This window comes from Odocoileus virginianus, chromosome 2, assembly GCF_023699985.2.
Source record: "Odocoileus virginianus isolate 20LAN1187 ecotype Illinois chromosome 2, Ovbor_1.2, whole genome shotgun sequence".
Lineage (NCBI taxonomy): Eukaryota > Metazoa > Chordata > Mammalia > Artiodactyla > Cervidae > Odocoileus > Odocoileus virginianus.
In genome coordinates this window covers 90,654,196-90,681,512 of record NC_069675.1, presented here as the reverse complement: position 1 = coordinate 90,681,512, position 27,317 = coordinate 90,654,196, and the positions used below count along the sequence as shown (strand labels likewise).

At 54.0% G+C, this 27,317-nt stretch overlaps 1 protein-coding gene across 1 annotated transcript in view; it reads right to left on the bottom strand.

Annotated features, from left to right (window-relative positions):
* Window positions 1–24,601, bottom strand: part of NEK6 (NIMA related kinase 6) — an 84,746-nt gene extending 60,145 nt beyond the window's left edge. The window contains exon 1 of the mRNA XM_070452637.1: window positions 24,456–24,601. The gene's annotated coding sequence lies outside the window, so the exon portion shown is untranslated. The remainder of the gene's footprint in view (window positions 1–24,455) is intronic.
* Between the last annotated feature and the right edge of the window lie 2,716 nt (window positions 24,602–27,317).

Below are 27,317 nucleotides of genomic sequence, written 5' to 3'. Positions count from 1 at the left end.
AGAGGTGCCGATTCCCACAGCTGGGAAAGGTGGAGGTTGAAATCCTGTGCCTGCCTGGAATGTGGGGAGTTGGGGATGAACCTGGTGGAGCCTGGTGTCCACATCATGAAGGGGAGCTCCAGCCAGACAAGGACGCACAGGGGAAGTTCTGCGGGGTGGGTGCATACGAGTCTCAGGTGTTGGACAGAGAACTTTTAGAGGAAGACACACACTTCCCTCTAAAAGTGGGAAGAACCCCTGTGGAAGGACAGGTGGGGAGGGCTGACGCAACGGCAGTCAGGACCATGCCGTCGAGGCTGCTGCCGTCCAGGCTCTCCCCAGACACTGGAATCCACTAAGCGGGAATGTTGCACAGAGAACCCAGACATCTTCCAAGTAGTGTTCTACCACTGCACCAGCAGCAGGCGATCGTCCAACAAACACGCTTCCAGCCGCCACCACACCACTGCTCTATTCCCGGGAGCAGGAAAAACCCCGAATCCACTCATCTGAGGTCTCATGTCTCACCAGAGACCTCAGAATAACCTCCCAAAGAAGCCACCAGCCCACTTCCTGTGCTTGAAAGCAGAAGGACAGGAAACTGAGGCTCGGAGCAGAGAAGTGATGGGCCCAAGGACCTTCAATCATTTGTTCAATCAACTGGAACCAGTGTCCATCCTCAGTGGGGCTCCCCATTTAGAGAGAGAGAGGAGTCTCACAAGCCAACACACCTACAAGCCAGTGTGACAGCTGCTTTGCACACCCAGAGTGTGGAAACACAAGGAAGGGTCTTGCAGTCTGCCCGAAGAATGGGGGGTGGGGGGTGGCGGTGTTTCTTCAGAAGAGGAAGCTGCTCTGAGCAGAGGAGCAGGAGGAGGGCACTCCAGGCAGATGGCACAGCCTGTGCAAAGGCCTGGAAGCTGGGTGGGCCTGGCATTAGGTGTGGGACAGAGGCCCTAACAACAGCGATGGCCTCAGCTCTGCAAATGGGCGGGGAGGTGGCGGGGAGCGACCATGAGCACAGAGAGCCAGTAAGGTGTGCAAAGCCAGCACCAGAACTCGGGTCTCCAGGCTCCCCTTCCGGGTTCTTTTGCACACTCTACCACCCACGGTACCAAGCTGAGGTATGATTTTACTCAATGAGTTACATGATGAATGACAGCCCCCGTCACAGTTCAGTAGCATCAAGCCTCTGCCAGCTACACGTACGCTGACCTCCCCACCCCTGCCTTGGTCATCTCCGGTGACCGTCACAGACAGGAGGAAGGAAATGCCTACAGAATCTCCCTCTCGAGATACCCTTCTGGGGCTGTATCTCACGAGGGCCACAGAGTGTACATTCTGGGCTCCAAGACATGCCCTCCTATTCGCTGAGTATTCACTGAGCACCGACTGTGTGCCAGGCTCCATGCTAGGCACCAGAAGGATTCACGAAAGGTGGTTACAAACTCTTGTACTGTGTCCCCTAACTCAGAAACGGGCAGGGCTGGAAACTACTCCTATTGCCCAGGAGAGGCCAAGAGAGATGCGGAGAGGCCCGGGACTCGCTTGCTCAAGATCACTTGGCCAGGAGGTGTCAGGCTGGGACATGTCTCCGGAAACGACTGGTCACAGGGCCTTTGCCAAAAGAGATAAGAGTCCCCGGGGAAACAAAAGAGCCTGGGATCCCTCCTTCATGCCCTGCAGGCTGCCCTTTACCCACACAGCAGGCAGAGGCCACACTGGCAGGCACCACCCAGAGTGGCGGGGCCCTGTCACACTGGGAGGGGCCCCTCTCCAGCCCGGGGAGCCCGGACATGGCTGGCGGCTCGTGCAGGACAAGGAGCCGCTCTCGGCTATAAGCTACCCGGGCTGGTGCCACCGAAGGACTACATGCTTGTGGCCAGCGAGTCCAGGATGCAGAGCAGTGGGGTCAGCGAGCCCTGCCCGGGTCCCTCCTGGGTCTCTCAGTCTATACAGTGGGGGGCTATGACTCTCCTTCCTGGTCTGGGGTCCTTGTGCACATCTGTCTCCTCCGTGGGAATGCTGGCGGGACCCCTGGGTACCCTGGTTAACCCCAAGCAAATGGCCACAGACAGTCCAGAGGACTATGGCTCAGCTATGCCCTACCCTCTCCCCTGGACCAGGTCAGACAGCATCCCTACAAAACTCACACAGGGTCTTTGCAGACGCAATCAAATTAAGATGAGGTCGCACAGGATTAGGGTGGCCCTAGATCCAATGGCTGGCATCTTCATAAGCAGAGGGAAACCTGAATGCAGAGACACACAGGGAGAAGGCCTCTGGTGACAGAGGCAGAGGTAGGAGAGGTGTGTGTATTCGCCAGGCAACGACAAGGACTGCTGGTAACCGGCAGCAGCCGGGAGCAAGGCACCCAACGGACTCGCCCTCAGAGCCTCGACAAGGAGCCACCGCTGCCAACACCTTGATTTTGGACCTCTGGCCTCCAGGACTGTGAGAGAATCAGTTTCTGTTGTTTCAGTCCACCCCACTGGCGGGGATTTGTCACAGCAGCGTCGAGGAAATGAACACGCTCCCCACCACCGCCACCGCCCCCCCACCCCCACCCCGCCAGCACAGCTGGCCTTCCCCGTGTAGCCGAGGTTTCCCGGGTTCTCCAGGCATCAAAGACTCCCTCAGACTCAACTTCTGTTTCGGGTGCTTCAGAGGACGTTAATTAGTGATGGGCTTCCCCCGTGGCTCATCAGAAAAATTATCTGCCTCCAATGCAGGAGATGCAGGAGATGTGGGTTGGATCCCTGGGTCGGGAAGATCCCCTGGAGGAGGAAATGGCAACCTGCTCCAGTATTCTTGCCTGGGAAATCCATGGACAGAGGAGTCTGGTGGGCTACAGTCCATGGGGTTGCAAAGAGTCTGACACAACTGGGCAACTGAGCACAGGCCTAGGGATTTCACAGGACTGTAAAGATTCTCCCAAATTCTGAAGGTGGACATAAGGTTGCCAGCGTTGTCTGACATCTAAAATGCAATTTCTATCTATCGTCACCATCCTGCATAAAAGGACACCCGACACAAGAAAGTGGCTGCGGCCAGACCTGTCCTTAAGGTTCTCATGTCACTAAGGATCACGGGAAAGCCGCACAGCCCCAGACCTGGCCTGGGTCTGTGGTTTGGGAACCAAATTCCTGCCGCTGTGCCCCTCCTGGGTGACTTTTTTTAATCCTCGCTGAGGAAAAGGGAGGCTGGCCTCCTCTAATCTCCTCTGACTACGAAAAGGAGGTTTCTCCATCTCAGAGACTTGACAAGTATATTCCAGTTAACCTGTGGGTAATTCCAGTTAATCTCCTCTGAGGACTCGGTGATCTCCCAGCCAGAGGGCGGAGGCATTCCGGGCCAGTCAATGAGGGAGGATCGAGAGGGAAAGAAAATAAAAGAGGAAAAAGGAGGAGGGAGAAGGAGAGAGAAGCACTGACCCTTCTTGTGAAAAGAAAACTGAATTGTGAAATTATGCAACGAGCAGACATCACGGGCCGGATGACTCCAGCCTTCCTCAAAGACACCTCGTAAACCCGCGCCCAGCCTTGGAGGGAGAGGCCAGATGCCTGGCGCTGCAGGGAGGGGCTTTCGAAACATCTGGCCCCGGGGGGCGGCCCAATGACCCAGTGGAAGCCAGTCACCCTGAGCTCTGTGCCCGCTGCGCCCACGTCTACCGTGTGGTGACCAGTGAGGTGGCCAGCAGAGCCGCTGAGGATCACAAGCTGTCTGAGTTCAAGGAATGTTTCTTTTCCAGTAACTCAAGAGTGCTAATCCCATCTTAGAGATGCCCCAATGCTGGGAAACTTTCTGCCCCACCATGCCGGGGTGGCCTTGCCTGGACAGTCTCAGGAACCTTAGATGATAAGGCCAGACGTCCTCGCCTTTCCAGGGCTGGCGTCCATCTCTCCCTCCCTCCCCTTCTACACGCCCAGGCCAGGGGCAGGGTGGGCCCCAGTTCTCAGGAAGCCAGGAAACACACTCTTTTCTGGGCTAAATGCCCAGATTCCTTGAGCAGTCACAGGACACGCTTTTTCTGAGCCGATCCAAAGCCACAGGCGCAGTCTGAAAGTTTCTTTGGGCGGCGTGAACCTGCAGGCACCCAGGCACACCTGGAATTCCAGGCTGAAGGCTGGTCAGCAAGAGAGGCCCCAGCTGGCCCCCGATGGGCAGGGGGTCCATGCTGCCCCGGTGGGTGACCGAGGGCACAGAGTTGTGCTCCGCAGGGCCTCTGTTTCCTTTCCAAGAAAACGAGGTTCTTTCATTCCGTCATCATTTGCCAGGCTTTTCTTGAGAGGCTCACGGAGCCAAGGGCTGTCTGAGGCGCAAGGCAGAGAGCCTTGTCCCTCTAGAGGTGTGTGGTCAAGAGGTGGATCCAGACAAGGCAGCAAACAGACATGGCCATTTCAGACTCAATAAGTGCTACGGGGAAAACGCAACTGAGGAGCGGGCTGCGGTGGAACAAATAAGGCTTCATGGGGTCGCTGGGACAATTAAATCAGATCGTGCAGCAAATTGCTTAGCAAACAATCGGTAGGGCAACCAAAGCCAGAAAGAGAAGGGCTGGAGCAGGCGGTCGAAGGACTGGTGTGGTTTGGGGGCCTTACGGCCCCATGTGTCTCAGGGGGCTGAGGGAGCGCCCGGCTGCGCTGCTTGACCCGAGCGGACTCCCTGCTCTTTCTTGGTGAAAAAGCCTCTGATGTCATCATGCCCCAGGTTAGACCGCTGAAAAAGCCAAGCCTTCTAAATTGTCACGCGCCTGGTCAGCCCACAAAAACCACCTCCATCAGCAGGTCTGTTTCAGCAGGCGACTGTCCTCCCTGAATCTAAAGCTGGGGTCCTTCACCCACCTGCTGGGAAATCTTGGCCAAGTTTCATAACCTCTCTGAGCTTCACTTTTCATGAGGTGAGAGAGGGGAAGGAGCCCTCCTTAAAAAGCTCACTTGACGGGTTTAATGAGACCGTGGAGGCAAAGTGTTCAGGGTGTGCCTGGCACACGGGAGGCCCACCTGCCCTGGCTCCCCACTTCCCTTGCGAGAACACAGCTCAGGGAAAGGAAGAAGGAGCGGGGAGCATGGCCCTGGTCTGGGCAGCTGGGTCCAGCCCTTGGGGAGCTTGGCATCAAGAGGGAAAGGTTATAGGACTGCCCTGGTGGTCCGGTGGCTAAGACTCTGCACTCCTAGTGCAGGGGGCCGGGGTTCGATCCCTGGTCAGGGAACTAGATCCCATGTGCCACAGCTAAGACTCAGCACAGCCCAAATAAATAAATAAACAGTTTTTAAAGAAACAGGGAAAGGCTAACAAGTAGAGGGGCTGGTGCTCTAACCAGAGTGGAGGGGCAGACACATTTCATGAAAAGCAGGCCAAGGCTTCTCTGCTGGGTGTCTTGGGCACGATCCTCACCTCTCTGAGTCTCAGTCTCCTTGACTGAAAAATGGGTTCTGGTCATGATGAAATGAGACCCCACCCGGACACATGAAGTCACCCAGACAGTAACTAACGCGTTAGTCCACTCACCCTCATTCATCCATTCACGATAAAAGTATTTGAATTGCATCGCAAGTGAGTGCTGGGCTCTGTGAGGGACCAGGGTGGGAGGGGTGTGGCCCAGCCCCTTGGGACAGACTCATCTCCTCTGGAACCACCTTGGCGTTACCTGGCTCTGAGAGGGGGCGTGCAAGGGCTTCTGGGCCAAGCTAGGCTCACCCTCTGTGGAAATGATGCCCGGACAGCTCTGAGGAGCAGCCAGCTCACCCTCCGGGCACCACCAACCCTTCCATGCAGCCTCACATTAAACCTGACAGTGGCTCCTCGCTGTGTGCCACAGGGCACCTGCAAGACAGGCTGATGACCAGGAGGGTCAGGGGGACCTCGGACCCCAGCCCACTCCCCCCACAACCCTACAACAACGTGCCACAGACAAACATTAAAGCTCAGAGTTGCTCATATGAACAGCTTCACCTCTGACTCCTCCAGACCAATCAATCAATCAATAAGGAGAGAGTCGGAATTCGATCACAGTGACGATACGATGGGCTCCCAGGAAGCACGTTAGAAAACCACGTCTCTAGCAGATTAATGAGACCGCCTGGAAATCGGGGGAAATAAATGTATTCCCGGGTGGACGCACTCCCATTAACTCCAGCTTCTCATCCCCGGAAAAGAAAAAAAAAAAAAAAAGCAGAAATCCGGATTTAGGGGAAATAACACATCCATGGCACTTTTTCTCCCCTTCCCAAAGCAGCTGCTGTGAGCTTTACATATTTTATCATTTATTCACACGTTGTCCCCAGCAAGTTGATAGGCGTCGGCCTTGTTTTTCACAAGAAAACTGTGAAAGAGGCTGAGGGTGTGGAGGTGAGGGGGCCTCCCACCTCATCACCCAGCAGAGGGGCTGCGGTGGTGGGCGGGAGAGAGCCAGAGGTTCTTTTGGGGAGGAATTTCAGCTGCAGGCAGGTGAGAGGCTCTGGAGGAGCCCACACGGGCAACCACAACAGCCTCCCAGTCTCCTGGCCTGAACACCCTCCATAACACCAGACCATTTTCCACACACTCTACCACAAACACTGTCCTGACTATATCTCCCTCCTTTATCAACCTTCAAAGCTTCCAGATCAAGTCATCATTCCAGAGTGTAGCATCCAAGGCCTCCTGACCTCTGATCCTAATCCCAGCCGACACACGGACTCCATGGAGCCTCTTAGCATTTCCTGCCGCCTGGAGGTTTCACACCTCCAGCCCCTGCATACCCTGCGTCCTCCATCTAGCCCTCCCACCCCCAAACTGGTTAACCCCTACGGATCCCCAGGTGCTTCCAGGGGAGATGATCTGGGTTCAGATCCTTGCTGGGTGACTTTGGCTAAGTCACTTTACCTCTCTGAGCCCTGGGTTCACTTATAAAATGAAGCCACTTACAAGGTGAAGACTACAAGATGAAAGCACATGTAAACCCCTGATGGACGCGACGCCCTGTTAAAAAGAAACAGTAGCAGGAGGAGGAGATGTTGCTTTTTTTAAAAGATAGCTGATAAATCTATGTAAATAATTCCATACTGTTAAGAAAAAAGGACTGGCATTTGCAGAGGAGGCCCCGGGCACGTGGCATGTAGCCTCCACCCAAGCCGGGCCTTTCCGCTCCCAACACGCCCCAGCCACACGCAGACCCCCTGCTCACAACGAAGCGACTGGGGAGTCAAGAGCCCCTTCAGTCTCTGGCAGGAATTCACTCTTGCTTCCTGATTCTCCCCTCCTCCCTCACTCTCAAGTCTGACCCCCTGCAGGCCGAGGTCTCACCCCATCCCCAGCCCCACCCCAGATCCACGGATAGGGTCCAAGGGCCAAGAGCTCATCACCCCTTCTTCACTGAGGAGGGCGCTGAGACCGGGCCCATGAGGAATCACTCCCGAGCTCTGGGAATCATTCCCAAGGCCCTGAAGCAGTTCAAGCCACAACAGAACATTCTTTCGAACCGGCATCCTTGACTTTGTTGCTCCCTGACACAGGGGTCTCTGGGTAGGAGCCCAGAGTGCTGACACCAGGCCCCTCTTCATCTCTGCTCCAGGCTGCCCACCTCTCCCCCGCTCCCCCAGGCCAGCCCCCATCCCCTCTCTGTAGCACACTCCCCCATGGGCTTCAGGGAGCCAGTCCCCCACTCAAGACCCTTCCAAACACCCATCGCTGATAGGACCAAACTCTGGGTCATCACAGGACCACAGGGTCATCACCCACAGGATCAAACCCTTCTTTAAGGAATCACCTGTAGCAGGCCCACAGGGTGTAGGAGTCACAAAATTTCACCCCAAAGGACAGGTTCCAGCCAGCCAGCCAACCCATCTGCCCACAGCAGAGGCCTGGATTCTAGACAGTCTCCAAGTTGCAGCTGTCTCCATGGTAGCAGGGCCCGACGAGCAAACGAAGGGTGCGCCACTTCTCTCTGTCACCCAGACCTTCGCCGGGCCAGGCCTTGGGTTGGGCCCTGGGACCACGGAGGGAAGGGGACTTTCAGCTCTGGAGAGGCTTCGAGTCAAGGGACTGACCAGTTGGTGGGCCTGAAGGGGACAGGGGACATGCCTAGGGGGGAAGCACAGGGGGAGCGTGGGGCCCAAAGTGGAGTCCTACGCAGTATCCTGAGGTCAAAGGAGCCTCCAGAAGGTGGTGAAGTTTGAGAAGAGAGAAGCAAGGCATTGCAGGCCAAGAGAGCCTTGAGTTCAGCATGGCAGAGGGAGGGGGCCTGGTAAGCAGGGGGCGGGGGGCAGCTGGCATGGACAGTTCTGAATGCCAATCTGCCCACCTGTGGGCTCTGGGCTCCACGACTGCTACCTCCTCAGCCACCCCTCACCACAGTCCCACAAGGGACTTCATTTCACAAAGATGAAGAGACAGGTTCAGCATCATTGCGTAACAGCAAAGTCCCCCAAGATGCTGGCTCAGCCGTGTGGAATTGGGGGTGTTGGGGGGTGAAGCAGAGGCGTCTGGACTTGGAGTCCTCACTCTGCTACTTTGTCACCTCTCGGAGGGGCGCTGCTCTTCTCCAGAGGGCGGCCCAGGAAAACGAACGAACCCAGGGCCACCACGTATGAAATAATCTGAAGCAAGTTCTTGGACTCTCTGAGCTTCTTCTGTTTCATCTGTGTATGGAGCCAGTGACACCCGCTTCCCATGACATGCCCAAAGCAGCAGTGCAGGCTCAGGCATACGGAAGGACCCCCCAAATGCTGGGTCCCCCTCCTTGCCTTCCTCTGAACTCAAGCTGTCAGTTCAGGCTGACCAGCCCTTTCCTTATGTGTCGGGGACAGGAGCCATCCAGCTTGCCCACTTTCCTCCGGGTGCTGTCCCAGTGCAGCCTGTTAGCCCTTTCCACCTCGGCCCGGGCTCTCAGGACCCAGGGAACCATCCATCTGTGCAGGAGATCGGTTTTTTCTCTCTGTATCTTTTTTCCTTTCCTTTCCCCTCTAAGCAAAACTGCTTGGCAGCTGCTCCTGCCTCTGTCCCCAAGGCGGTTCCAAAGGGCCCATCTTGTCCCGAAGAAGTGATGGCGGTAATTCCGTTAATGGGAGGCAAGACGGATGGTACCCGGTGCCCAAAGTGTATGAAGCGAGCTGGAATCGGCCGCCCCTGGGGGGGAGGAAAGTGTTGCCGGAACACACCCTCCTTTGGGGCCTTATTAGGTCTTGAAAGAGCTGCCGCGCGCGCTAAAACCTGCTTTTGCCAGCAGAAGCCTCATTTTACAAATATACAACAACACAAAAACCCGTAAATGGGAAGAAAACCCTGAAGATTACGCTCCCCTGCTGCAAGCGAGGCGGCGAGCTGCCACTCACAGCTGAAGTCTTTAGCCTCGTCGACTCTGGGTTTAAATAAATGGGCCTGAACGCCAGCTCAACCATTTTGTGAACACGGAACACGGCTATTCCTTTGCCGTTTAAGGACTGCTTGCCTTTGGTGGGATGGGACAGCTTTGGGAACGTTTTCTTTTAAAAGGCTGATGTCCCAGATACCATAAAGCCCTACGGCCCTCGCATCAGTCCCCAGGGGAATTCACACCCACAGGCCGTCATAACCACCATCAATCTCTCTTGGCTTCTCCTACCCTGAGAATCAGTAGCATCTCAAATGCAACTTCACTGTGGAAGGGGTGTCCATTTCCACAATGACCCAAACGGCTCACCCTCTCCCTAGTTTGGGATCACACTGCTAAATTGTCTTGGGGGCTTTTTAAGTGCATACCAAATCACTTCATTTGAGTTCGACCCTATGGACCACAGCTCGCCAGGCCCTTCTGTCCATGGGATTCTCCAGGCAAGAAGACTGGAGTGAGTTGCCATGCCCTCCTCCAGGGGATCTCCCCGACCCAGGAATGCAACTGACATCTTTTATATCTCCTGCATTGGCGGGAAAGTTCTTTATCACTAGTACCCCCTGGGAAGCCCAGGGGCTTTAGTTTGTCCAAATGCAAAATACGTATGCAGGTCAAAGCTAGGATGGACACAGCCAAGGTGAACGAGGGGCACAGCAAGTGGTCATGCAGTCGGGCTGGGGTTGAGTGACCTCGACAAGCCATGCACCTCTCTGGGCCTCAGCTTCCTCATCCCTAACACAAGGCTCCCCCCACCCACCAGAGCCTAGGAGCAGGAGTAAGTGCAAACCCAGCTCACTGGGAAATGGTCACTTCTCAGTCCACTGAGAGCACTCATGGTCTTTCTATTCTCAGCACCGCTCAGACGCATGGGAGGCCACTCCTACTAGAGCCGGGTGGTTTAGGGTGGGTGCTCTGTGAGTCAAAGGCCTGGGTTCAAATCCTGGCTCAGGCACAGACCTACTATGAAGCCTTAGGCAGAGGACTCAGTCCCCGTCTCCCCATCTGTAAAATGGGCCCAAAAGAACCTGCATCACGGGGTCACCAAGGGGAGTCAGTGTGATAATAACTGGTCAGGGCCTGCCTGGGGTGGCCCCAGGGACCAGCAGCCCTGAGAGGAAGCCGGTGAGAGTGCTGGGGGAGCCTGAGAGACACTCCCACCTCCCACCGGGGAAAACCACATTCTCAAAGACATCTGAAGTAAAACGACCCCAAGAGGCCAACCCAGGCCCCCTGGGAGAGCAGGGACCTTGAACAACAGGCAGCATGTTAAATCCCCAGCAAGTGCCTTCTCCGGGAGACTTCGGGGACCATCACTCCACCAGGCAGCCCCCAACCCCACGGCCCCCGGTCACCTGTCTCCAACCCCTGGGTCAGTGACCTACTTCCCCCACTTCTTGTTTTCTGGCTGTTCTCCCCATGGAAGTGCCAGCTCAGTCCTGTCTCTTGCTCGTTATGTGTCTTAGGTCAGTGTCCAGATCTGTGGAATCAATGAGTGACCAAGCAAAGCAAGAAAGGGATGAACTCCCTGGGGAGGGCGGCTCTGGGCTGAGGGACTTCCAACGTGTCCCAACGTGGAGAAGTGCTCCCAAGGCTCACAGGTGCCACCAAGACGCAGTCTTCACCCCACAGTGTCATGAATTGCCAATACGGAAACAGCCACCAACTGCCAAATGCCCTTTTTGTATTCTGGGATCACAAAAACCCACCAGAGACAGGAACTGAAATTACCCCTTGATTTGCAGTGAGAAAACCAAGGACCCAGTGGGAAGCGACAAGCCAAGGAGACACAGTGAGCAAGAGGCAGAGGTGTGACTTGCATCCGGGTGTGTCTAACCTACCTTCTCCTGCCTCCTTCTCCCATCCTAAGAGTAGCCTCAGGGCTGGCTGGATCCTAGAGGAGAAGAGATGGAGCTGCAGCTTCAGGACGGCTCCCTGCCAAGAAGGGGGACCTCCCAGAGGCAGGAGCCTGCAGACAGCAGCTGCTGGGGTCCAGCTCCCTGCCCGTCCCACGCACACAAAATGGTGGGGGCACTGTCCCAGCCAGGCAGTGACCCAGTCACCCAGCCGTGTCTGGGATTGTGTGCAGAGCAGTGGTTTGAGGGGTCAGCTGGGCTTGGGTGCAAATATATTTTCAAACCAAGTGGCTTATGGCCTTGTACTGATGGCTTTGTTCTCTGAATCTTTCAGTTATCCTCATCAGGAAAATGGGGAGAGCAATTGTTGCAAAGGTTAACTAAGGCATCACAGATAAAGCACTTGGTCAGATTGCCAGTCCACAGGAGGTACTGAATACTAAGCATTAGTTAACTTTCTGAGCCTCCCTCACTCATATTTTTGGGAGTGGCCAGATAGACGTCCTGAAGCTGCACCCCGCCACCCCCCACCCCCCCCCACCCTCCTGATTCCAGGGCTGGGAACAGTGTGGGTGCCCAGCCCCCTCTGATCTCCGGGGCACCACCTGCTTGGCGTTGTTCCCGAGGAAGCAGGTCAGCAGCCTTATCATTTGATTTCTGACCCTTGTCACTCAGGAAGTTAGAGGGGATGGGTCTGTCAATGCAGGAACGTCCGGCAACGACATAAGGGATTACAGCAGGGAGGGGGGCATTTCCGAGGGGGCCCATGATCACGAAGTGTCCTTCTCGAGAGGCCCAGGGTGAGGACGGAGGCCAGCAGGCCACCGGACAGCAGTCACATCCGGGGCCAGCGGTCTGCAGAAGGTACCTGCAGGCAGAACTCTCCCTTCCAGTAAGACTGGCCGCAGTCCTGGGCCGAGATCCAACACAGGGACCGTGTTCTTTCTGAAAGGTTACAGTCCTCCCATCAGGGCCAGCTTCATAGGCAAATGGCCACGTCGTCGTATCTGGCCCTGTCCTCAGCAGGAAGCCCCTTGCTTGGGGTTTCAATGCTCTGTGTTCACTCTCTTGAAAGCCCACTTTATCTTTGAACTTGGCATTTTCTAAGTGAAGTAATGCTGCACGTGCTGGGGGTGTGGAGCTTCAGCTTGGAGTGTTGGAGTGGTCCTGCCTTGCCCAGGGTCACAGCTGCCTGCTCCCATCCTCCCTTCCCCCAACCCCCAGTAACTTCTGACGTTCTCCACTCTTGACAGGGGCCTGGGTGCAGGCAGGCAGGAGGTGGGGTCAGGCGCATCTCCTGCCGAGCCACAGGGCAGGGCCAGGGGCATCTGCTAGGATCTGTATTTGCTCTGTGAGGGTCCCTGTGCCCAAGGTATTGTGGCATTAAAAGCAAATTAAAAACATCACGACAGGTGGGGAGAGAGACTGAGAAGGGAAGGAAAAAGCTTTCTTCCTGCTTTCTGGATAAGGGGACCTACATTTTCATTTTGTAAGGGGCCCCCAAATTACATAGCTGGCCCTGTCTTCCATTTACTTCCTGACCCTTGGGGACATCCCTGGGCTTCAGCAGAGCTAGAAGACACCACTGCCAAGTCTAAGGCCATCACTGCCTAAGGAGCTTCTTAGAATAAGGCCCTCCACCCCTTACCCACCCTGCCTCCCGGTCTTGTCCTTTGAAGTCCCATCACTGGTCACTTATGGTTGTCTTGTGGACCAGGCCGGGGAGGTGACGATCAGCCAGATCGCAGGGCAGCCTCTGGTAAGAGGTCCAGCAGAGAGGCAGGGAAGGGGGTGGAGGGAAGAGCTGGCATAGGCAGGCTGCCTCCCAAAGGCAGGGGCACGGGGTTGGCTCTGGGAGGCGGGAAGGGGCCCCTCATCTGTAAGGCAGGGACCCCTGACTCACTGCCTGGGGCTACTGGAGACTAAAGGGGCTCCCTTGCTGGAGGGGTGTCCCTGGCCAGTCGGCGTGGACAGTGCAGGGAGTGGGAACAGCACAGGCAGACCCTGAAGCAGGACAGCCAGCAGTGAGCTCGCCAGCTGACTGCAAAGCCAACAGGGAAACAAAAACAAGGTGGAGGCCATATTCCCAGCCCCTACCGTGTGCCAGGCTTCTGGCTGCAGTGGCCTAACCTTACCACTGGCCCCCTCCTGGGGCAGATATTTATTCCTGTGGTCTCTATTCCCACTTGACATCTTACAGACATTCCCTTCCTTTCTGCAGTTTGTAAAGCCCAGTTGGTACTGAGCCTGGGGTCAACCAGGTTTTTCTGACATGACTCGTCACGGCGAGTGTGGAATTCATAGCAACTAAGAGCTCAGACCACACAGTTGGGCCACTCCCAGCTGTGTGCCCCTGGGGTGGATCTGACCTACCCTGGGCCTCAGTTTCTCATTTGTAACTTGGGGTTAATAAAAGTCCCATCCTGGAGGGGGCTGCTGTGAGGGGTAAGTGAGGTGATGTGAGTGCAGGACGCAGCACACAGCTAGTGCCGTGGCCGTGAAACCCCAGATCACCCGATGAGAAATCTGAGCATCGCATGCGCTTCTCGGGACCAGGCGAGTCTGCTCCCTCCTTCCTAGCATCTGCCACGACTCTGCTCCGAGACTGCTCTCTCCCCCCATTGTCATGTCACATCAGTCCATAAATATTTAAACAACATGTCATCAGATTATTATAACATATGATCTATAGCACTGATGTGCTGCAGTTCTGCGCATTTGGGCTTCGTTTTCAGAATATCGAGACATAAAATATTTATGTATTTAGCCAACCACGAGATCTCACATTCTGTCTCAGAACGCTGGGTGGTGGCAAGACGCTGAACTGAGACGTCACGTGTGAAGGGGATGCCTTGTTCTCACGTCGGTTCCTGAGGCCTCTGGATTGTTTCTGGTTCATTCCGGGGACGTCACTGTGTGGCCTGTGAACGGTGGCTGACCAGGTTTATCATAGCAAGTGGAGGGCCAGGAATGAAAAAAAGCCCCGTAAGATGGGCCTAGAGTTCAAATCCCTTGGATGCTCTCATGTTCCTTTCTGGATCTTCACAGGTCTGCACGTAGTAGGTGCTCGGCAAATATCCACTGGGATGTAAGTTAATTCACCTGCTGCCCACAGCACTGCCCAATGGGCTGGCACCCAGCAGGGATTCAGTTATAATTGCTCCCCTGTTTCATTCCCCACCCCCTGCAAGTGCCCAGCATCAGGCTTGGCCTGGAGTAGCATCCAGTGAATGTTGCTGGATGAACAGCAATTGAAGGAATAAATGTGTGACCAGATAAATCACTTAATTAGCTAATAAATGAATGAGGGATAATGACTCCCTGTCTGCTGGTCCGAATTATATTATGTAAGACCCTCCTCCTGAGAAATAAAAGCTCTCCAGTAACTCATAGTGGGTAGGCAAAGGGGTTTTTCTGGGTAATTAAATATCTCGATTGTTAACATTAGCACATCACAGTGACCATATGTCCCGGAATTTTCAGCACTGTGCAGTTTCAAAGATGCCACCCCCTAAGCCATGCGAGCATCCAGAACTTCTCACACACCATCAACCAAACACCTTCTTGCAAACTGCCTCTTCTGTCCCCAAATGTCACTAAAATGCTTTTACAGACCACTGCCATCTTGGGTGTTTGGAAACAGTGGTCACGTGTCCAACCTATAGACGATCAACGTCTGATGTCTCAGGAGATCATAAAAATATTCGCAAATGAAAGTTGTTGGCTTAGAGCACAAGTATTTTCTTTGTGTGTTCTCCAAATGTCGTGCTGTCACCATCGAGAGCGGGCAGGCCCCACCTTTGTCCCCAGCCTCTGGCACAAAAACCCAGTCCTCATTTCCTCTTGGGTTGGCTGAGGAGGTTGGCATTTAAAACAAACACAAAAGGCCACTAAAATTCCTGGGGGAGATGAACAAAGGAAATGCACACACACTGAGTCAGGCACTCCAAGTCCACGCTTGAGATCGCGGTGTAACTAAATCCAGCTAGACTTGGCTGGACCTGCCAAACACATGGGGTGGGCTTCCAGTCTGTCTGCCATGTGGTGCCCAGTGGTCCTGCCATCTGGGCACCCACTCTGGTGGCCCACCAAGGCCACACCAAGCTAGGGAACTGTCTCCTTTTTCAACCCAGGATTCCTTGCTTTCTGGACGGGGGTGCAGAATTGGAGCTCCTGTTCATTTGCTACACAGCAAATGTCTGTGCCTGAGGTGCTTGGGAGAGTTAATCTCTACCCCTTCCCCAAGCAGCCCCCAAAAGATATACCTTTTAACAAAAATAAGCGCGCCTGACAGAAAACACAGCTTTAAGACAAGGTGCCCACCCAGTCCTACCCAAAGCCCCTCCTCTACAGACTACAGACTACCAGCAGAACGGGAGCCACCTCTGCAGAAAAGGGGCAGAGGAAGGAGAACCCCCCCCAACTCTGGGAGGGAACCTCTGTGTTTAGGTTCCTCCTTCTTGGAATAATCCAAGGATGAGTCTTTCTGCAAGAAACCTCTCTGCACAGGGAGGCTCTGTCACACACAACTCAGCCCTTTGCTGCCCACTGGGAGGAATGAGGTGGGGTCCCTAAAGCCAGTCAACTTTGCCACCAGCTCGGTAACTCCATATAAACATTCTTTTTTGGGGGGGCTGTGTGGGCTCTTCCTTGCGGTACACAAGCTCTCAAGTTGTGGGCTCTCGAGTGGGGGTGTGCAGGCTTAGCTGCCCCATGGCATAAGACCCCACACAGCCAGGGATCGAACCCATGCCCCCTGCATTGGAAGGCAGATTCTTAAGCTCTGCACCAACAGGGAAGTCCCTAAACATCCTTCGAGGATGCTGCCACTCACCCACTTAAAACTCTCCATTCATTCAACAAATGTTAACTGAGCACCTATTACTGCTAGGCACAGTGCTGGACACTGAGGTTTATCTGCAGTCCACAGGCCAGGTCGTACCCTCATGGAGTCATGGTCCATCCTGGGAGGCAGATCACAAACACAACAAACACACGATATCAGGGACAGGTAGGGGCCTTGAAAAAAAATCAAGCCCATCCAGGGAATGGGGAGTGAAGGACGTGGGATTAATTCTGACAGGGTGGGGATGGTGGGTCTCTTTGGAGAAGTGACTTTTTCAGTGTCCTGCTGAAGGCTAGGAGCAAGTCATGGAATATTAGGAGGAAAAGGGTTTCATGAAGCCAGGACAGCAAGTGCAAAGGCCCTGAGGTAGGAGTTCGCTTGGCATGTTTGAGGAAGAGTAGGAAGGCTGTGTGGCTGGGGCAGAGTGAATGAGGGGGAGACTGGTGAAGAGCAAGGCTGCAGAAGTAGCAGGGGCCTCCTGCTCTTGCAATGAAGACCCAACCTCACAGATCCTGGGGGACTTGGCTCCGGGGGACCTCCTCTCCTGCTATTTGTCTCTTGGTTCATACTATTCCTTCTAGCTGCCCAGAGGCCCTCTCCGATGCCCTGGGCCTGGCCACTAACTCACAACCCACACAACGGGCACTTCCAGAGGGCAGCCTTCAGACCAGGCCACATGACACAGGCTTCTCACAACACGAAGGCTGATGGTGATTAGCACCACGTAACCTGGCTTCTCTGTTTCTTTGTCGATCAAATGGGCATAGCGGTACCTGAGTCACAGAACCGCAGGAGGATAAAGTGAGTTAATCCACATAAAGGGTTACAACAGAATGTAGCATGTAGTGAGTGTCTGGGACAAAGGCTCTATTGAAGGGCTCACAGGCTGAGGAAGTGGCAGGAAGTTCCTGGCTTTGCACAGCCTGGGGTCTGCCCGCAACCCTGGACCCCAGTCAGGCTCCCAGCTCCCCGTCCCATGGCCACACCCACCCACTCACCCTTAGTTTTACCCGCCCTTTATCTCAGCCTTCTCAGGCCTCCAGGCCTGGACATCCTGCCTGGCAAACCTCATGTCTCTCTCAAGGCTGGGGAGCCCCTCCCTCCTGAAGCTCCCCCCCACCACCGCCCACTTCCCCAGATAGTGAGTCCCAAAGGGTGCCTGCTGCAAACTGTTCACAAGCACCCACAATGGGGTCATGACGCAACTTCTGTCCCTACCCGGTGGTGAGAGGCCCAGGGGCGGGGCCGTTAGAGGGTCTCGATGCCAGCTCCCAGGGTTAACACTTGACCCAGAATGTCAGGACATATTTCTTCAGTGAATGAGTGGACGGATGACCACACAGCAGCCAGCAAGGGCGTATCTGGTTAACAAAATGGAGTCCACTCAACCCACACAACAGTGAGTGGTCTGTTTGCGTATTGAACTTTTCACCCTAGCCTGGGCCCAGGTGCCACGACCAGAGCCGTGGCCTGAAAGTTGAGAGCATGATCTGATTTCAGCCACAGAACCGCCACAGCCTGTGTGGGAGACCTTAGGCTGGTCGCAGCCTCTCTCTGGGCCTCATTCTCCCCATCTGTAAAATGAGAGGCTTTTAAGTTTTTACCTTTAAGCATCAGAAACTTTCCTTATAAAAATGTTTTTCCACATAAAATTAACCATCTGAAAATTAAAACTTAAGGGGCATTTAGTACATTCCTAATGCTGTGTAACCACAGTCTCTACCTAGCTCCAGAGTACCTTCATCACCCCAAAAGGAAACCTGGTATCCATCAAGCAGTTTCTCCCCATTCTCCCCCACACACCCCATACCACAATCTGCTTTCTGTCTCTAAGGATTTATAGATTCTGAATATTTCATATAAGAAACTTCTCTTATTAAAATGACCCCTGAGCAAAACCTCCTTATATAAAACAGGTTAAGACGTCTCGGGTTGCCCCCTCCCCCTTCAGAGAAGTGATATCCCTCATCCTAGTGGCCTCTCAGGGGAAGCTCTGATCCCAAGACCTTCCTTTTCAGAATTCTAATCCTAAACTTGGATTTCTAAGGCAAATCACCCCCAAACAGTGCCCCAGAATCAAGAGCCTTGCTCCTGGTGTTACTGGCCCATTTGCCAGATGAGAAAGTAGAGGCTGGGGCCATGGGAAGTCCCAGCCTGAGGCGACTGCTGTGGAGGTGCGGGATTCAGAGATCTCCAGAGCCCGCTGAGGCCCTTCCCTCCCCAAAAAACACCATGGCAGGGTCTCGGATGTGAAGAGCTGGACAAAGGCCCACAGGAGCCACCTCAGGAAGGTGGCCAGTCCCAAGAGACGAAATCTCTCCTCTCAGAGAAGAAAATCCAGCTTGAGGGAACCCCAGGAGCTTAATTGAACTGAAGTTAAAGTTGCTCAGTCGTGTCCGACTCTTTGCGACTCCATGGACTATGCAATCCAAGGAATTCTCCGGGCCAGAATACTGGCATGGGTAGCCTTTCCCTTCTCCAGGGGATCTTCCCAACCCAGGGTTTGAACCCAGGTCTCCTGCATTGCAGGCGGATTCTTTACCAGCTGAACCACAAGGGAAGCTTAAGAGGGGGCGCCAAACATGCACAGGCTCCCTCAGCCCTGGCTGCGCAGACCCTCTGTGAGGACCCTGCCGGCAGAGAGGGCCACCTGCTCACTTCCAACCGAGAACAACCTGTCCCGGCCCAGGTCTATGACAGCTGCTCCGTCCGCACAGACCTCTGATGGGGCTGACACTGTGTAAATAATTAACAAAACATATGCCTCGCTTAATAACACACTGAGGCTGACACAGCTCTCCGGACCTCCCAAGACCCTCCAACTCCAAGAAGACACACCAAAAACTTGTAAGGTTCACTTTCCTCACCATGGTGGAACAGCAGAGGGGCGGTAGGTAGACAAGAAAGCAAAATACTGACTTCAAAACATTTCCCTGAGATGCCCAAGGCCACCCTGACATTTAAATCCTGCGTCTTTCCAAATTGTCACTGTCTCCCCCACGATCTATCTTGAGGGTCATGGTCAGAGAAAACTGCTTCAGCGGCACCTGCAGGGGCCCCCCTGACAACCTCCCTTTCAGCCTTGTTTCAGGCCTCAAGATACAGGGGCAATGAAACTGTTTCTGACAAAGAGATGACCTTCCCGGCCCTGTGACCCTGGGCAGGTCCTTGGTAATTAAATAGTTCCTAGTCTCTCATTAAACACTTAGGTGATATTAGCCACATGCCGTGCATATTGTATGCATTATTTTAGTTCTTCCCTCACATTTTATGAGGTCATAACACTATCCCTGTTTTCCAGATGAGGAAACTGAGGCCCCCAGAGGTGACTGACTTCAAAAGTGGCAGGTCTGAGCCTCCCACCACACTCATTGAGTGCCAAAGCTCACATTTTCAATGTGATTGTGAGTGAGTGCCCTCCTCTCCCTGGGCCTCAGTTTCCGTTCTGTAAAATGGGCACACAGGTCTTCTCTGGATGGCAAGCCTACTGAATTCCTCATGTGCAGCCTGGACTGATGACAGCCAAGTTTATAAAGTAACAGTGTCCCCATGTAGGGCTTCACTTGTGGCTCAGCTGGTAAAGAATCTGCCTGCAATACGGGAGACCTCGGCTCAATCCCTGGGTTGGGAAGATCCCCTGGCCTGGAGAATTCCATGGACTATAGTCCATGGAGTCGCAAAGAGTCAGACACGACTGAGGCAGGTCTCTTCCCAACAATCCGCAGTTTCCAAGACTTTGAGGACAACCAGGAACCAGAGAGGGACTAAACACTAGTGGCCTCAACTACAACTCAGGGGCCTCGAGAAGTTCTCCTTAAATAAGCACCGTCCCTTCCCCCAGAACAATTCTGAAGTGTGAGGGTTAAACAACTCCAAGGAAACACAGGGTCTGCAGGCTCTCAATGGCCGCCTCCCTCCCCCTTCCCTTGTCGAATTCCTTCACACTCTATGGAATTCCTACATAAAGCCCCTTTTTCTTTTCTGTGAGGTCACCATCACACAGATGTCTAAGAGAGAGAAAGACCGGCTCCACGCGGATCAAGGCCGTTGGAACTGAATGCCTTTCAGATCCCAGCTGGCCACCTTTCAATTCGTCAGGCCTGTCACTCGCCCCCCACCGCACCCCCCACACAGAGCCAGCTTCAGCGCTGAGTCGGTTTGGGGTGCAGTGATCCTGCTGTAGACGCCAAGAAGGCGTGGCACGGAGACCCGGCCTTTGCCACCAGACCACCGGAGAAGCGGTCTGTGGAAAAATCCAGAACTGGAGACAACGGCAGAGGTTGTGTATGAGGGTCTGTTTCCACACAAGCAAGTCTTGTTAGAGGGACAGATGTCAAAACGCTAGATCACTCTGCAAGTCCAAGTTCCCAAACTGAACGTCACAGGAAATTACACCACCAACCGATTTGCCCCAGTGTCAGCTTCTGTCTGGATGTCAAGTCAGAGGAGGACGTTGGCTTAATTCAGTTTGGGCCAGAGGAAGGGACTGTGTGGATGTCACCCACATCAGGCAGGGGTGGATAAAGCCATTGGCCTGATTTTTTCCTCTTTAAACTAACATTTTCCCAAAGATTATCTTGTCACTACCCAAGAGTCAGAAGTGAGAAAATGGCCAAGTACCAAAAAGCCACTGAGGGTCTTTGGCCAAACTGGGCCATCCATTGCCCTGCTCATTTCAAACCAATTTCACAAACACGCAGACAACCCCTCATTCCACAAGCACCGTCTCCCCAGAGCTCCAAGTTCTGACCACCATCCGAAGCAATGGTCAAGGCAAGACCTGTGGCATGGGCAAAACTGCTTCTTAAGAATGACATCAGCAAAAAAAAAAAAAAAGAGAGAGAGAGATAAAAATGTAGGAAGAGGGACTATTTTTACCTCCCTAAATCACAGGCCAGACGGGAGAGAAATCCACCATGCCAGAAATGTGGCTGGGCCTTCGCACAAGATCTATTATTTCACACCTTAAATTAACGCATCTCAAGGCAATTTGCAACTGTTCATCAATTTGCAGAACACACTCAGAAGGGAGAGAGATACCTTTCCTTTCAATACCAAAGGACACGCACAGGAGCAACCCACACCCCAAACCACACAGATCTTCGCGCACAGCATTCCATTCTAGTACAGTGTCGTATAAACCGTGATGTAAATTGGAAATGAACTGGGAAGAGAGACAGACACGGACTGAAATGGCAAGTGACAAGAAGCCTACGTAGAAATGATGCTGTTGTCGGATATTCAGAATTGAGGGTCAGGCCCCGCTGAGGTAACTTGCCATCACCAGCGGTCAGCATGCCAGGCTCTTCCTGAGGGCAGTGTCCTAGCTTGCTTCCTCCCCACACAAGACTGGAGGTGCCAACCCATATTTAATCTCGGATGACTCACCAGGGCCCTCCACTCTCCACCCTCCAGCTCGCTGGCTTGGTCAGACCCAAGAAGGGGAAGGGAATACTCTTCTCTTTTTGACAATTGTTTTGACACTTCCCTTCTGAAACCAATTTTTGGCGCTTCGAGAGGAAAGAAGAAATGTGAACTGTGGCCCTTTCTATCTGATAGCACTGGCCCTGGGTGCTGGTCACCTGCACCAGAGGGCTGGAAGGGAGGAGCAAGGCTGGCAATTCCCCCAGGAAGACTTCTCCCAGGAGTCTGGAGCCCAGCAAGCAACCGCAGCAGGACAAAGGCAGACAGACCTGGTTTAAAATTAAGAACCTCAACTCTTCAATCAGAGATGTGGGTTTGGATCCTGACTTTGCCATTTGCCAGTCAATGACCTTGCTCAAGTTACTTAACCTCCATCTTCCTCTCTGTAGGATCAGAATAACAACCCCAAACTTTCACACTGCGCCAGACACGTGGTACACAGCCACTGTGACTTTCCAGGTTCAGTGGGAAGATGAAGGGCTCTGCTCAGTCAAGCTTGGGTTCAAATTCAAGGTCAACAGCATATCAGCATGGAATCTTCTGTAAGCTGTTTAATTTCTCTGTGCCCTAGTGCCCTCATCTGTAAAATAGGCATCATAGATTGTTCCCACTTCATGGTGTTGGTGAGTGGACTGAACGAAATAAGGCACTTAAAGCTTTTAATACCATGCTCAGCACATGGAATACCCTTAACAAACAGTGGCCATTAGCCATAGTGCATAACTTCCATAAAATTATGCACATCATTTCATCACTGAGCCTCAGTTTTCTCATCTGTAAAATGGAGATAATAACCCCTACCTCACAGTGAAAACTAAGTGTATGTACGCAAAAGCACTCAGCACCTGGTCCAGTGGAAACAGGATGGGCTTGAAATCAGGCAGGGGAGAGGATTCTGCCTCTATCTCCACTGTGGTCCCAGGACATGGTTTGAGTTCTCAGAGCCTTAATTTCCTTGTGCATTTAAAGCCATAGCTGTCTCCACAGCCTAACTTGTGGAAGGATTACGGTGCCCAGAACAGTGTCCAGCACACAGTGGGTGCTTCATAAATGTGACTTCCCTTCCCCTGCTTTCTTGTCCGAAGCCTCCAGAAGTGCCATTTGGCAATGCCCAGGAGCTCTGTTTCTTCAAACCTGAGCGGCCCTCTACCCATATCAACCTGGGCTGCTGCTTAAGTCTGAGACTTTATTTTGTGGAGGTAGAAACTACTTTTTAGTCATTTCCGAAGCAGACGGGACGGCAGAGGCTGACAAACCACAGGGACCATTTTAAATCCTGGGCCTTTCTTCTGGGAAGTTAGGCAAGAACCTTCCCAAATGTTTGCCCGTGGGGCTCTCTGCCAGCGAGTGACTCATCCACAGCTCCCCACAGGCATATTTTATTTGGGGGTGGGGGATCGGGGGAGGGCCTGGCCTTGCCGGGGGAAGGGGAGGCCGCTTTTCCAGCACACCCAGAGGTGGGTTTTGTTTTTCATTTTTTAGAACAAAAAAGAAAAAGAATGTGGGTCGTTTTTGTTTCCTTCCAGGTTTTGTTTGCTAAAAGAAGACGTCCAAAGTTCACTTGGTAAGCTGCTGCGTGGGGAACAGGCGCTTTCGGCCGGCTCTGCATCCCTTTCAATGAAATTCTTCTTCCATTAACGCCACAGCTTTTAAATGTGCCTCCAAGGTTTGCCTGCGCACACACTGAGCTCCTAAGACGACATGTTCCCCTCAGAAAAGCAAGCCGAATTTTGACACTCCAGAGGAACTAGGGAGCTCCAGTTTTTAAAGTTTGCCTTAAAGCAGTTAAGACTTTCGACTGCAGAGGTTTTCAACTTTTATAAAGCACACACACACAAAACCTGTCAATCAAAACTTCAAGGACAGATCTCAGAATACTGTGTCCCAAGCCTGCTCTGATCAATTTGTCACCATCTGAAGGGCTCCCTCCTGGAGCCCAGGCTCCATGCAAATAAATTAGATGAAGATCTATCTACTTAGCAAGGCAGGCAGAGAGAGATCCCCACATACACAGACAAGTATCCCGGGACCCCTGGTCTCCCCACTGATCTCCCCAGGGTCAGCTGTACCCCAGGCCTGGGTAAAGGGTTAAAATGCACCAGGGCCAGAGAGGGGCGAGAATAAAGCCAGGGGACCCAGAAGAGTATTTAGGAAAATTGAACACAAGTCCTCTAGGGCCAGGCCAAGAGGCTCCAGCTCCGCCTGGAGCCCCATGGAGGGTCCTGCCAGTGGCCCTGCCCAGGCCGGGCTGGGCGGTGACGTCTGACCCCTTCCTCTCATTTACCAGCGACGGCCCAGCACCCACTGGGCGCCCAGGCCAAGCATACTTCTCTCCAAGGGTTGGTGGCATGGGAGCCAGCGGCGGGCACATCAGGGCAGTAGGCCTGGTGGGCGCAAAGGGGGCCTCGGCCTCTACAGCAAACACACTCACACTCCTGTACACAAGTTACACCCTCACACCCACACATGCACGCTTTTGTCCTCAAAGGCTCATGAACACGCACACAAATCACTTGCAAACACTCACACGTGTGCGCGCGCGCACATACCCCCCAGAATCCACACACTCTCGGTCACGAAAATGAGATCTCACATGAAGCGCCTGGCACATAGTAAACACTCAATAAATGGGTTAAGTGGGAGCCCGGCCCGCTTGCCCCGCACTCACTCACACCAAACCCCACGACCCCGACGCTCCGCGGTGCACAGGCACCAACTCGGCCACAGGCACGCGCACACTCCTGCGAACACGCCCGGAGTGGCACAGGGACACGCCGCCCACGCGCGCTCGGACGCACGGCCCGGGACACACTCAAGACTCGCACGCTCACGCTCGCCCCGACCTCCCGCGTGCACACCCGCCCGCTCTCCCCCGCGGAGCCTCGGGCGCGCGGGCGGGCACGCGCACCTCCCTCGGCCCGTGTGGGTGACGGCCCTGCGGCCCGGCCCCCGCCCCTTCCCCGGCCCGATCCGGCTGGGCCTCGGGCCCCAGGCTACTCACCGGCTCGCGGGCGGGCTCGGCTGCTGGCGGGAGGACCGGCGCGCAGACCGGCGGGCGGCCGGCGGGAGCGGTGGGTCCCACACGAGTTGGCGGCGCCGCGGCCGCACGCTCGTCCGCTGGGTTCCGCCGCCTCCTGCGCGGGCTCGCGCGCGCGCTCCCGCCCCTCCCCGCCGCGGGCCCGCGCCGCCCCCTGTGCTCGTGCGCGCTGCCGCCACGCAGGCTTGGGGGCGCGCCGGGCGGCGCCTTCTCCACGGCAGGGTTAGCCTAGGAGCCCCTCCCCATTTCAAAGCTGGGGAAACTGAGGCCCAGACTCTCACTGTGAGTCGGGCCCAGCGTCTCCCCTTCTTCTCAGACTCTAGACACTTAGGGTTAGGGTCCGCAGTCAGTCAGCCCGGTGGACCCTCCCATGCATCTTGGGGTACCCACCACTTAACGTTGCTCAGTCACAGCCCTGATCCTATTGAAACTGGCTAATCAACAAGCACTTATTTCACGCCTGCTGAATGCGGGCACTGAAGGAGGCTCCAAGGGTATCTTCAAGTGGTGACTACGCTGCTCTCTGCCCTCAGACGGCCAAGGTCTCTTCATCTGTAGCTCCCCACTTCCTGTGGACCCCAAGACCAGTAAAGGTCAGTGTGCAAAGATTTCTGAAAGAAGTGAGACGCTATTAATTAATGCCTAACACTCCCTCTGAGGAGACAAGAGTCCACCTGGGGGCCCAAGGGCAGCAGCTCAGTTCCCTGCTTCACTTCCTTGGAGGACCCCACCCCACCAAGTTGGCCCAAACAGTTCCTGTTTCCACACTCTGGGCTTTTCCTCCACATGCAAAACTGTGCTGTGTCCCCCAGGAGGGCAGGAACCAAGGCCTGATACTGGCTGCCTGCCAGCTGCCCAGCTTGGTCGCTGTGCTGAACACCAGGGGATGCCCACTGGGTCTGTTTGCCCAGTGAGTGAGCATGTTTCAACTGGCTGGAATCTCTGACAACAACTGAACACCCACTGTGTGCTGGACTGAGGGCTGCACACTCTGCCAGCCTGGTGCTGTTCAATCCCACAACCATTATTTGAAGGAGGCTTTGTGCTGCTTTCATGCCCATTTTACAGATGGGGTAAATGAGGCCTGGAACTGAAGCTTACGTGTGTGTGTCCAGTCGTGTCTGACTCTGTGACCCCATGGACTGTAGCCCACCAGGCTCTTCTATCCATGGGATTCTCCAGGCAAGAATACTGGAGTAGGTTGCCTCTTTCTACTCTAGGAGATCTTCCTCACCCAGGGATCACACATATGCTTCTTGTGTCTCCTGCGTTGGCAGATGGTTTCTCTGCCACTGAGACACCTGGGAAATCAGAACTGAAACTGAGAGAAGCAAATTCCCTTGTCCAGAGTCACCCAGCTGATAAGTGGTTGAGGTGGAAACTGGACTGTAGACGGTCTGAGTCCAGTGTCTGCGCGCCCAATCTAGCAGCATACCTTGGTGCTGCTGATACTAGAAGGGACAGCAGTCAGTCCGGTCCAGAGGAACCAGCCCTTCCACAAGCCGACAGCAATGAGTGGATCATTCTACAGATTGGTTAGCAGTTAGCTGGGGATCTGTCTAGAGGCTTACCTCACATGATATACTTCACAATAAGTGTCAGGTAGATTAAAGAGTTAAATATAAAAAATAAATGTTGCATAAAACAGTAGAAAGTATTAGAAGTTCTGAGACAATATATGGCAGTCTTACTAGTAGGTGAATGATATTGGCTATATTTGTGCAGCAAATAGTCATTCATTCACTCAACACATATCTTCCAGTGCCTTTATGGCTCAGATGCTATTCTAGGCACTGGGATACTGTGATAAAGAAAATATAACCCGGACTGTCATGGGGCTTCAATCTAGGGGTGAAGGGTAGGGAAGAAAGAAAAGTGTCTGGAATGGCAAGGAAAATCGGTTTGGTGGAAAAAATAAAGCAAGGAAGAGGGAGGAGAGCCCCCCAGGGGTGCTTTCTCATAGAGAGTGCTGGGAGAAGGCCTCTCTGATGAGGTGACATTTGAATGGAGGTTTGTATGAGGGAGTGAGGAAAATGGTCTTCTGTGTGTAGGACAGGCCCCATGTTCCAAGGACCTAAAGGATCATGCTAGTAAGCTACGGAGCAAGAACCTGAAATTCCTCTTTGAAGGAAACCGAGAGCAGCACCAGACCACTGAGAAAAGAAGCTCTGAGGGGACTTCCCTGGTGGTCCAGTGGTCAAGAATCCACCTTTCAATGCTGGGACACAGATTTGATCTCTGGTCAGGGAACTGAGATCCTGCATGCAGCTGAGTCCAGGCACTACTGAGCCTGCACACCACAATGAAGATCCCATGGGCTGCAACCAAGACCAGATGCAGCCCTCCCCCCAAAAAAAAGTCTTATTAAAAAGAAAAAGAAGCACCTCACACATAATCTGTGTAAGAATCTATCATTTGTAAAGTCTGTTCCCATCCTCACAGAGCCCCTGTAACAGATACTCCCAATGTCCTCTTTTGCCAGTTAGGAAACTGAGGCTCAGAGAGGTCAAGACATGGGCCCATAGGTCACACAGCCAGCCGCCAGTAGCAGAGATAGGTCTGGCTGCAGGCCAGCTGTTGACTGCTGCTGAGTGTTAGGAGACTGAAGAAGTCCTTCACTGCCTTCCCTCCATCTGGGCATATCAGTCAGGAACCGGAGGGGCTGGGGCATCGCTGTAGGCTTCCAGAGACAGGAGGATGTAGCGGCAGGACTTGGGGGCATGGAGGAGAGTCATCTCCACCCGGTTTTCCTGTCCTTCCTCTTCCTCACCTCCTACTTCCTTCCCTCTGGCCTGGACCCAGCCCCTGGTGACATGCTGGGGAGGG